We start from the raw sequence: 10,096 nt of genomic DNA on the forward strand, positions 1-10,096 counted from the left end.
AAATATAGATTGCAGTTCCTATTTTTTGGACTGCAGAAACAGTGAATGTAGTAATATTGATTGCAGTTCCTATTTTTTGGGACTGCAGAAACAGTGAACGTAGAAATATAGATTGCAGATCCCTGTGTCTACTCCAGTATCCTGTGGTAATGCTCTGCAGATTATTGCTACCTGTTCTACTCATCTCACCACCTTTACAGAGGTATTCAACCCTGCAACCCGCAGGCTACTCGTCTCACCGCCTTTCCAGAGATATCCAACCCTGCAACGCGCAGGCTACTCGTCTCCCCACCTTCTCAGAGGTATCCAACCCTACAACCCGCAGGATACTAGTCTCACCACCTTCCCAGACATATCCAACCCTGCAACCCGCAAGCTACTCGTCTCACCACCTTTCCAGAAGTATCCAAACCTGCAGGCTACTCGTCTCACCACCTTTCCAGAGGTATCCAACCCTGCAACCCACAGGCTACTCGTCTCACCCCCTACCCAGAAGTATCCAATGCTGTAACCCGCAGGCTACTCTTATCGACACGTTTCCAGACGTATCAAACCCTGCATACCCGCTGACTACTGCATCTCTCCATCGCTTTACAGCATTGCCTATTCCACTGTTAAGAACTGTGGTTATATTACCAACAAAAATAGTAAAATAATTGCGCTCAATTGTCTTAACAGTGGGTTTAGAAATATTGGACCAAAAGTGGTACTAACATTGCGAGGATAACAGAGTAAAAAAATACATTTAATAATACAAACAAATAAGTAAAATGGTGATCACTTAATGAAAAAATGGCATAGCAAATGGTGATAAAAGATCACACAAACAAGTTATGGAAGTCCAATTATATAGGGGCAGTAGAGGCTACTGCAAATTGCCCTGTGTGGAGATGGTGTGTCCTTATCATTCAAACAAGTCACAAGAGGTAACAGGGTCCAATGAACAGTTTAAAAACCAACCTCAAACAATCCAGAAATAAAAATGGAGTCCAGCGGTGTCTCCTATCTAACTTACGATACAGGGATCCCCCTTTTGTTGCACGGCGCTAACCGCGCTCACGCTGTGAATCCTTGGTGATAGTGAGTTGCCGACAGCAGGAAGTAGATGGCATGCGTTCCACAGTGGAACGCACGCTACTTCCGGATGACATCAGAAATGTAGGGGCGTGTTCCAACGCGTTTCATTCGCTCTAGCGAATTTCTTAAGAGGTGAATGATTCCGAGTCAATCTTTGTGTGCTTATATAGCTGCTGGTAGTCCGTGTAATTAGCAATTAGACATGGTGAATTTATGAAGCAGAATCAATTAAGGGCAGACATTGATTGCTATTACATTAATTACAGAATAAAAAATACCAAAGTTTGCAGCGTAATGTCTACTACTTATTGCAATGTATCTAAACATTCGTGGTCCGTATAATTGGCAAATTAGACATGCGGACCTGGGGAGCAGGGTCAATTCAAAGGTAGGTATTGATTGCTATTACATTTAAATTGTTACATAAATCACAAATAAATATATACCAAGGTTTATAGCATAATGTCTATTCCTTATTTGTAATGAGTCTAATCTACCATAGATTTGTTTAGTAATGTACCCTTAGTGGAATAAATAAAGGGGATGGGTAACCATAAATAACAAAATATCGGGTACTTAGTTGACATAGGGAACAATAATATCCATATTAATCCGCATAATCAGCATCATAATAAACATTGGCAAGGGTAATTGTGGTCAAAGTAAATCAGAGTAACAATAAGTGGTTAATCATGTAATTAAATTCAGATAAAAGTAGAGGTAAAAATTAAGTGGTAGGCGTACAATAAGAAAAATAGTAATAATAATAATAATAATAATAATAAAAATAAAAATAAATATAAAATAAAAATAAAATAAATAAATAAAATAAATAAATAAAATTAAATCAATATAATAAAGACAAGGAACTAAAGGACTAGATAGCTACAGTGGTTAGAGTAATGACCCTCAACAAAAAGTAGAGGCTCAAATATCGAGGACCTGGCTAGGTAAATTGATTCCTCTTCAACATCCGAGGAATCATCAACCAAATACATGTTTAAATCAGAGCGAGTCATAAGTGATGTCCAGAGTGTATCTATGATTCTTAAAAATAATGCAGAGGCATGCGTAATAAATGTATCACATCATGTCCAGTAGTACACATATTTACCATTGACCAGTCCTCCCCAAAATGGGATAATTATTCTCAGACATGTATACCTACTATACCAGATATTCCCAAGCGGTCTCCCTTCTTGGTACTAGTCTGGCACACTCTGCTTGGCTTCCAAGTTCGATAGAGGTTGGGCATTGCCAGAGTGTTATGGTAGTAGCATACACAGAGATATCGCCTTGGGGGACTGGTGTAGCTTTATGGTGAACTGAACAAATATGCACACAGATGGTGGTGTTCTATGTACATCATGGTAAACCAACCAGACCTATGGACTACGTCACTGATAAAAGGATTAAGGGAGATAGAGGAGGGGGAGGAGAATGGACAGTTTAATATCAAATCATGAGGTCAAACTCAGCATTAAGTCCTCGTGGTAGCAGAGTGTTCAGGAGGAGAATCATCTTCGACTCCTCCCTATTGATTCTTTTAATATGATTCCCTCCTCTCCAATTCATCTGTACATGTTTAATACCAATAAAACTAAGACCTTTAGGATCACAATTATGTTTTAATTTAAAATGGTTGGAAAGGTGATGTTTTTCAAACCCATTTTTGATGTTCCTTATATGTTCTCCTATTCTAACTTTCAGAGACCTAATTGTTCGCCCTACGTACTGTTTTTAACAGGGACATTCAAGTACATAAATCACGTTTTTTGTATCACAAGTGATAAAGTCCTTTATGTTGAACCTAGTTTTATTGTGTGTGGAATAAAATTCCGTAGTGTTGGTAGTGGACCTGTGGTTTAGACACTTGCAGTTGCTACATCTACCACAGTAAGAAAAGCCAGGTTTACGGCTAGATGCACTAAGCCAGTTGGTCTTCGAGTTATTGTTTTTTATATGGTTTTTAACAAGAGTTTGCTTCAAATTTGGGGCTTTTCGGAATACAATTTTGGGATGTTCCGGTAGAAGGGATCCTACAGTATCATCTTTCTGCAGGATATGCCAATGTTTTTTGATTATGTTCTTGAGTTTATATGCTCCCCTTGAATAGTCAGAAATAAAATAAATCTGATCACCGTTTGTTGTCGATACAGTAGTGTTGGTGTTCTTGTATTGTAATAGTGTATTGCGCTCTGTGTGTTTAAGTTTGTCAAATGCATCCAGAACCAATTCGGTATCATACTTCTTGTCTTGGAAGTCTGATACCATTTCTGTACCTTTTTCTATAACCAAGGATTCACCGCGTGAGTGCGGTTAGCGCTGTGCAACAAAACGGGGATCCCTGTATCGTAAGTTAGATAGGAGACACCGCTGGACTCCATTTTTATTTCTGGATTGTTTGAGGTTGGTTTTTAAACTGTTCATTGGACCCTGTTACCTCTTGTGACTTGTTTGGATGATAAGGACACACCATCTCCACACAGGGCAATTTGTAGTAGCCTCTACTGCCCCTATATAATTGGACTTCCATAACTTGTTTGTGTGATCTTTTATCACCATTTGCTATGCCATTGTTTCATTAAGTGATCACCATTTTACTTATTTGTTTGTATTATTAAATGTATTGTTTTTACTCTATGTTATCCTCGCAATGTTAGTACCACTTTTGGTCCAATATTTCTAAACCCACTGTTAAGACAATTGAGCGTAATTATTTTACTATTTTTGTTAGACTTTCAAAGGGATAGGATATTCCCTTTTAATAATAGCTGCTCTTGTTTTTATTGGAGTTTAGCACTACCTGCATTTATTTTTTATCTATTTGGTTATATTACTGCCTTACCAGTTTTGCATCCTGAACCTGTATTACCTGTGTTTCTAATAAAGCACATAGTTCACCTACCTTCTCCCCGTGGTCTTACCTTGGGAACCCTGACAGTATGATCTGGCCCTAAAACCGAGCCTGCTGTTGCACGCTTTCTTCCCTTGTGTAGAGGATTCCCAGGGTATTGGCTTACTCCGTATCCAACATTCTAAAGACCATGGCTACTATTTCCTTCAAAAATCCAATGTTCTAGATGCTTTAAGTGGACATTCTCTAACTACGCACTCAAATCTCGCAAGTATCTTCTTTGCTAAATAAAGTGCTTAAGCAACTTCCAGTTTCCATCACTAATAAATCCTGCTCGATTACCTTTGGTCTTGAAAATTTTTTTCCCAGGGACAAACTCGTTACTGCTATACACCCTTCTGAGTCTGTATCTTGCTATAAGGAGTCTAATTATGCTGCTAACATATCCCAACCAACTTTGTCTGCCTTTGATTCTTTGCAAGCAGCACCTTTTAATAATCCTACCACAAAATCGCAGTTAATCGAGAACCCTGTAGAAAATTCCAGGTTCTCCACACCCCCACCTGACTGAGGAGGAGTGATGGTGCAGAAGGCTCAACAAACTATGTCTTTACTATGCCAGTGATGTACAGTTTTTTTTACCAGTCTGTTCACTGGGTAGACCACGACCATACTCAGCCTTTGTTTCCAGCTCTGAGTCGCAAGCTTCTGTCTCCATTCCAGAAGCATTGTCTGCTTCCGTGAGAGCCCTGTCCCCTCAGTCTGTTCCAGAGGGGGCACTGCCTTGCAGTCCATTCCAGAGGGGGTGCTGCCCCTCCAGTCATCTCCAGAGAGGGTCCTGTCCCTCCAGTCATCTCCAGAGAGCGTCCTGTCCCTCCAGTCATCTCCAGAAAGGGTTCTGTCCCTCCAGTCAACTCCAGAGAGGGTCCTGTCCCTCCAGTCAACTCCAGAGAGGGTCCTGTCCCTCCAGACATCTCCAGAGAGGGTTCTGTCCCTCCAGTCTTCTCCGGAGAGATTGCCACTCCATGCAGTTCAGCCCGAGTCACCACTACATGCGGTTCAGCCCGAGTTGCCACTTAATGCTGTCTGCACTTAGGCTTCTCACAGTGCTGTCTGCGCTGAGGCTTCTCACAGTGCTGTTCCTTCCAAGCCTGGTGCCCATACCGGGCCTCCTTCCAAGCCTGGTGCCCAGACCGGGCCTCCTTTCAAGCCTGGTGCCCAGTCCGGGCCTTCTACCTAGCCTTCTGCCTAATCCAGGCCTCCTGCTAAGTCATCCGCCCAGTCCAGGCTGTCTCCTGCCAAGGGTGTTCTGCCCGAGTCCCCAGGGACATATGTTCTACCCGAGATGACCAAGTCTCATGCTAAACCGAAATCATGCTCTGTTTCAGACTTCCGACCACCTACCTTCAATGGGGATATTTAGCAATTTAATGCTCTTATTAAATTTTGTATATCTTATTTTCCCTCTGTACCCGACCTCCTTGATACCCAACGAAAGAAAGTGTTTTACCTGTTATCCAACTTTACAGAGAAAACTCTGGAATAGGCAAGCCCCATAAATGAAACCCAAGATCCCATCCTGTCAGATTTACAGCTTTTTACTGATGCAGTGATCAAAGATTTTGCCCCAGCACTTGCCAATTCCACTCCCAGTGCTTCATCTATGCCACTTTCTTTATCTCCGGGTACTCCAACTTTGAGGCTATCTTTTTCTTCGCTCCATTTCCAGCAACCCTCTAAAAGCCATAAAAGAAAGGTAAAAAGAAGAGAAGTGTGACTTTGGGATCCCTGCATTATTTGGACATGGGTTCTGTATCTTCTCCGCCCATGGATGAGGATTTTCTTACTACATGCCCAATTCTGGACAATGACTCCTGGTAAATTGGGCATCTGGACTCCGCCCTTTAAGGAGGGGCTACTGTTATGACCTACATCCTGCAGCTCTTGTCTGCAGGTATTTTGGTGGACATTTCTTTGCATATATTTGTATCCTGCCTGTAGTACCACTTTCCGCCAAAGGGGCCACTGTGGAACTTAGACTTCTCTTACCTGCCTCGTTATTGCTGGAAGCTTAAACACCTGCTTCCGGCCTATATAAGCCTGCCTGTCCCAAGTAACCTTTGCCAGACCATCTGTTGCATTTACCTGTGTTGCCTTTCCTGTTCCCTGGCTCCTGTTCTCTGAGTTCTCAGCACATCTATCCGCAGACAATCTCAGCCACTGTATCTAATCCAGTATTTTGTGGTAACGCTCTGCAGATTATTGCTACCTGTTCTACTCATCTCACCACCTTTCCAGAGTTATCCAACCCTGCAACGCGCAGGCTACTCGTCTCGCCATCTTCTCAGAGGTATCCAACCCTGCAACCCGCACGCTACTTCTCTCACCACGTCTCCAGAAGTATCCAACCCTATAACCCGCAGGTTACTAGTCTCACCACCTTTCCAGAGGTATCCAACCCTGCAACCCGCAGGCTACTCTTCTCACCACCTCACCAGAGGTATCCAACCCTGCAAACCCTCTGACTACTGCATCTCTCCATCGCTTTACAGCATTGCCTATTCCACTTTTAAGAACTGTGTTTATCTTACTGCCTTACCAGTTTTCCATCCTGAACCTGTATTTCCTGTGTTTCTGATAAACCACTTTGTTCACCTCCCTTCTCTCTGTGGTCTTACCTTCGGAACCCTGACACAATCTAAGTAGTAACCTGTGAAGTGAGTTCAGACACTGTTAGCTTGAGTCAAGTGATTCCCTAATTAGACTTTTGCAAAACCAGCTAGAGAAATTGAAGGAGGAGTTGAAACAAAGCAATTCCGCTAACTGTCACGAACGCCCAGCCTGTCCCAGATACAGCAATCTGAACAGCTGGCCGTGACTGGCATCACCTTAGTCACTTGGCAATGAATACACCTTTTCTGCCACCATGAAGGTGTCCTTACATTCACCAGAACCACTTATTAATGTTTCACACTTAAATAACATATACATGTAGCATGAGCCTCCCTGGGCTTTGTAACTTCAGAAAGAATCACTACATTAAATTTATTTAATCTGAAATATGTTTCCAAGGCTTAATTACAAAAATTAATAACAAGACATACAATATGTTGCACGAATGAGTTTCAGAAAATAAAATAGGAAATAAAATCAGAGTTACTACTTACCAGTTAAGGCAGTGGTTCCCAAACTTTTGCAGTTCGTGGCACCCATAGAGTCTCCATAATTTTTTCAAGGCACCCCTCCAAAATAATTACTGAGCAGTCCCATTTTAGAAGTAGTTGGGTAAAAAAATTGTAATAAGTATTTAGGTCAGGACAGAAATACTTATTTAGTTGTATGCAAAAATGCCCACTCTGCCCCCAGACACTCTGCCCCCTCTCACGCTGCCCCCTCTGCCCTCTCTCACGCTGCCCCCTCCTCTGCCACGCTGTCCCCCCTCCTCTGCCCTCTCATGCTGTGTCCCCCTCCTCTCTTACGCTGTGTCCCCCCTCCACTGCCCCTCTGACGCTGTCCTCTATCTCTGTCACGCTGACCCCCTCCTCTCTCACGCTGTGTCCCCCTCCACTGGCCCTGTCACGCTGTGTCCCCCTCCTCTGCCCCTCTCATGCTTTGTCCCCCTTCACTGCCCCTCTCACGCTGTGTCCTCCCTCCACTGCCCCTCTCATGCTGTCCTCCTTCTCTGTCACACTGTCCCCCTCCTCTCTCATGCTGTGTCCCCCTCCTCTCTCATGCTGTGTCCCCCTCCTCTGCCCTCTGTCCAGAGTGTCTGTCCCCCTCCTCTGCCCTCTGTCCAGAGTGTCTGTCCCCCTCCTCTGCTCTCTGTCCAGAGTGTCTGTCCCCCTCCTGTGCCCGCTGTCCAGAGTGTATGTCCCCTCCTCTGCCCTCTGTCCAGAGTGTCTGTCCCCTCCTCTGCCCTCTGTCCAGAGTGTCTGTCCCCCTCCTCTGCCCGTTGTCCAGAGTGTCTGTCCCCCTCCTCTGCCCGCTGTCCAGAGTGTCTGTCCCCCTCCTCTGCCCGCTGTCCAGAGTGTCTGTCCACCTCCTCTGCGCGCTGTCCAGAGTGTCTGTCCCCCTCCTCTGCACGCTGTCCAGAGTGTCTGTCCCCCTCCTCTGCGCGCTGTCCAGAGTGTCTGTCCCCTTCCTTTGCACACTGTCCAGAGTGCCTGTCCCCCTCCTCTGCCCTCTGCCACAGGGGTGCTGCGGGCCAGCCATAGAAAAAACAACAAAACAAAACTTACAAATCCGCCGGGCGCCGGGACCCAGCATCCTCCTCTCTCATGCAGCTTGTCAACTTACAAATCCGCACGGCGCCGGGACCCAGCATCCACCTCTCTCACGCAGAGAGGAGTATGCTGGGTCCCAGCGCCCGGCGGATTTGTAAGTTTTTGTTTTGTTGTTTTTTCTATGGCTGGCCCGCAGCACCCCTGTGACAGCGCTGCGGCATCCCTGGGAACCGCGGCGCACACTTTTGGAACCGCTGAGTTAAGGCCTGATGTGCGAGGGAACACAATTGAGAAACATAGGACATTTCAGTCTTGTTAGACCCCTCATTAAAATGCACACGTTATTGTCTAAGTCACAACATGTTAAACCTTTCCCACATAGCTTTCAACCCCCACCTTTGGAGTTTAGCTGTCAATAAGGACAGATTGATCTCCCAAATGTCACAGGACTTTCGAAGTGAGCTAGGGATGTCCTGAGATCGGAATGTTCACAGGACTTGATTTCCCACCTTTGCTCGTTCTGCTTGGCTAGAACATCGGGTTTCAAACTCCTCCAAGATCCTATCTCTCCCTGGCCTGGCTATTTTCGACAGATTAATGACACTTGTATAAGTTCAAATTCCTGTCATTTAGCAAAGCACACGTTGAGATTACATTACAAGATTACATACAATATATATTGTCATACTTGAATTCAACAGAAAATAACAATCAGTCATTAGATATACTACATAATCATCACACTAACTATGTAGGACTTGTAGATGAAGTACTTTATTCGATCCGCCAGGATCCGAGAGTTATCAACATCTTGAAATTGGATCACTAAATTTTGGCAACTGTGCATGTGCTATGTCTGCGCTTTCTTTCCAACTGACCCAGATCTGAAGAGATGCAATAAGCTTGTGGTTAGCAAGCTGACAGCTTAAGTGGTACATGACCCAACGACGTCTCCTCCCTCAGTTTCTTTGGGAACTGCTGCTAGGAAAAAAATTTAGCTTTCCCAAGACACCCAGTGATGCAGATGAGTCAGCACAACTTTTTGACATTTGGTCTGGTCTAAAAGATTGCCCAAAAATCGTGACAGAGACTTCTGTAATGATGGATTCCAGCGGGGATGAATTAGTATTGTGTGAGGAGGAGGTGGATGAACATGATGACACTGTAGATTGCAGGTGCTGGGATCTAGCTTAGAGAAGGGGGCTAGCAGATTCTGTTATGCTTGATAATATTTTGGGTATAATGGCATGTTGGCAATTTTATGTTTTTCTACAGTAAACTTTCACCTTCATTAGAGAGGTGTTTTATTTCTTTTTTCCTTTTTTTACCTGACTTAAAACCACTATGCACTTGAACATATGCTTTGGCAGATGACGTAGAGGAATTAATATCATCATGACTGGTGCCGGCATCTGCTTCATGCTCCTGGTCTTCTTTTGACTGATGTGATAACATATCGATATCACAGAGCAATGTGACTTGAGAGTGACAAGGACATTGCCACCCCTCCTGTTTCTGTATGACAATGGCACAGAGCAATGTCAATGGAGTCTGAGAAGAACACTGCCACCCCCCTGTTTTCTGTGTGAGCTATGGCACACAGCAATTTGACTGGAGAGTGATAAAGACACTACCACGCCTGCTGTTTCTGTACGAGGAATGGCACACAACAATGTCACTGGAAAAGAGACTGATAAGAAGAACACTGCCTTCCCTCCTGTTTCTGTTTTTAGCTATGACGGAGGCCAATAACACTAGAGACTGCCAAGAATGCTGCTACCGCTTCTGTGTCTGTCTGTGAAATGGCGTTGGATCTTCGTGGAGTGCGGTACTTATAGAATCCATAATTCGCAAGCACCAACAAGGCAACAATGATGTTTTGGCATTATTTAATTACAAAAAAATATAGTAAGTGTACCCAGACTACCTGTCATGCGCT

The 10,096-nt window shown here is 44.1% G+C and overlaps 1 pseudogene; it reads right to left on the reverse strand.

Moving 5' to 3' along the window:
- Positions 1 to 2,238: 2,238 nt before the first annotated feature.
- Positions 2,239 to 2,356, reverse strand: LOC142141972 (5S ribosomal RNA; annotated as a pseudogene).
- Positions 2,357 to 10,096: the final 7,740 nt, after the last annotated feature.

The sequence above is a fragment of the Mixophyes fleayi genome, chromosome 2, assembly GCF_038048845.1.
Source record: "Mixophyes fleayi isolate aMixFle1 chromosome 2, aMixFle1.hap1, whole genome shotgun sequence".
Taxonomy (NCBI): Eukaryota; Metazoa; Chordata; class Amphibia; order Anura; family Limnodynastidae; genus Mixophyes; species Mixophyes fleayi.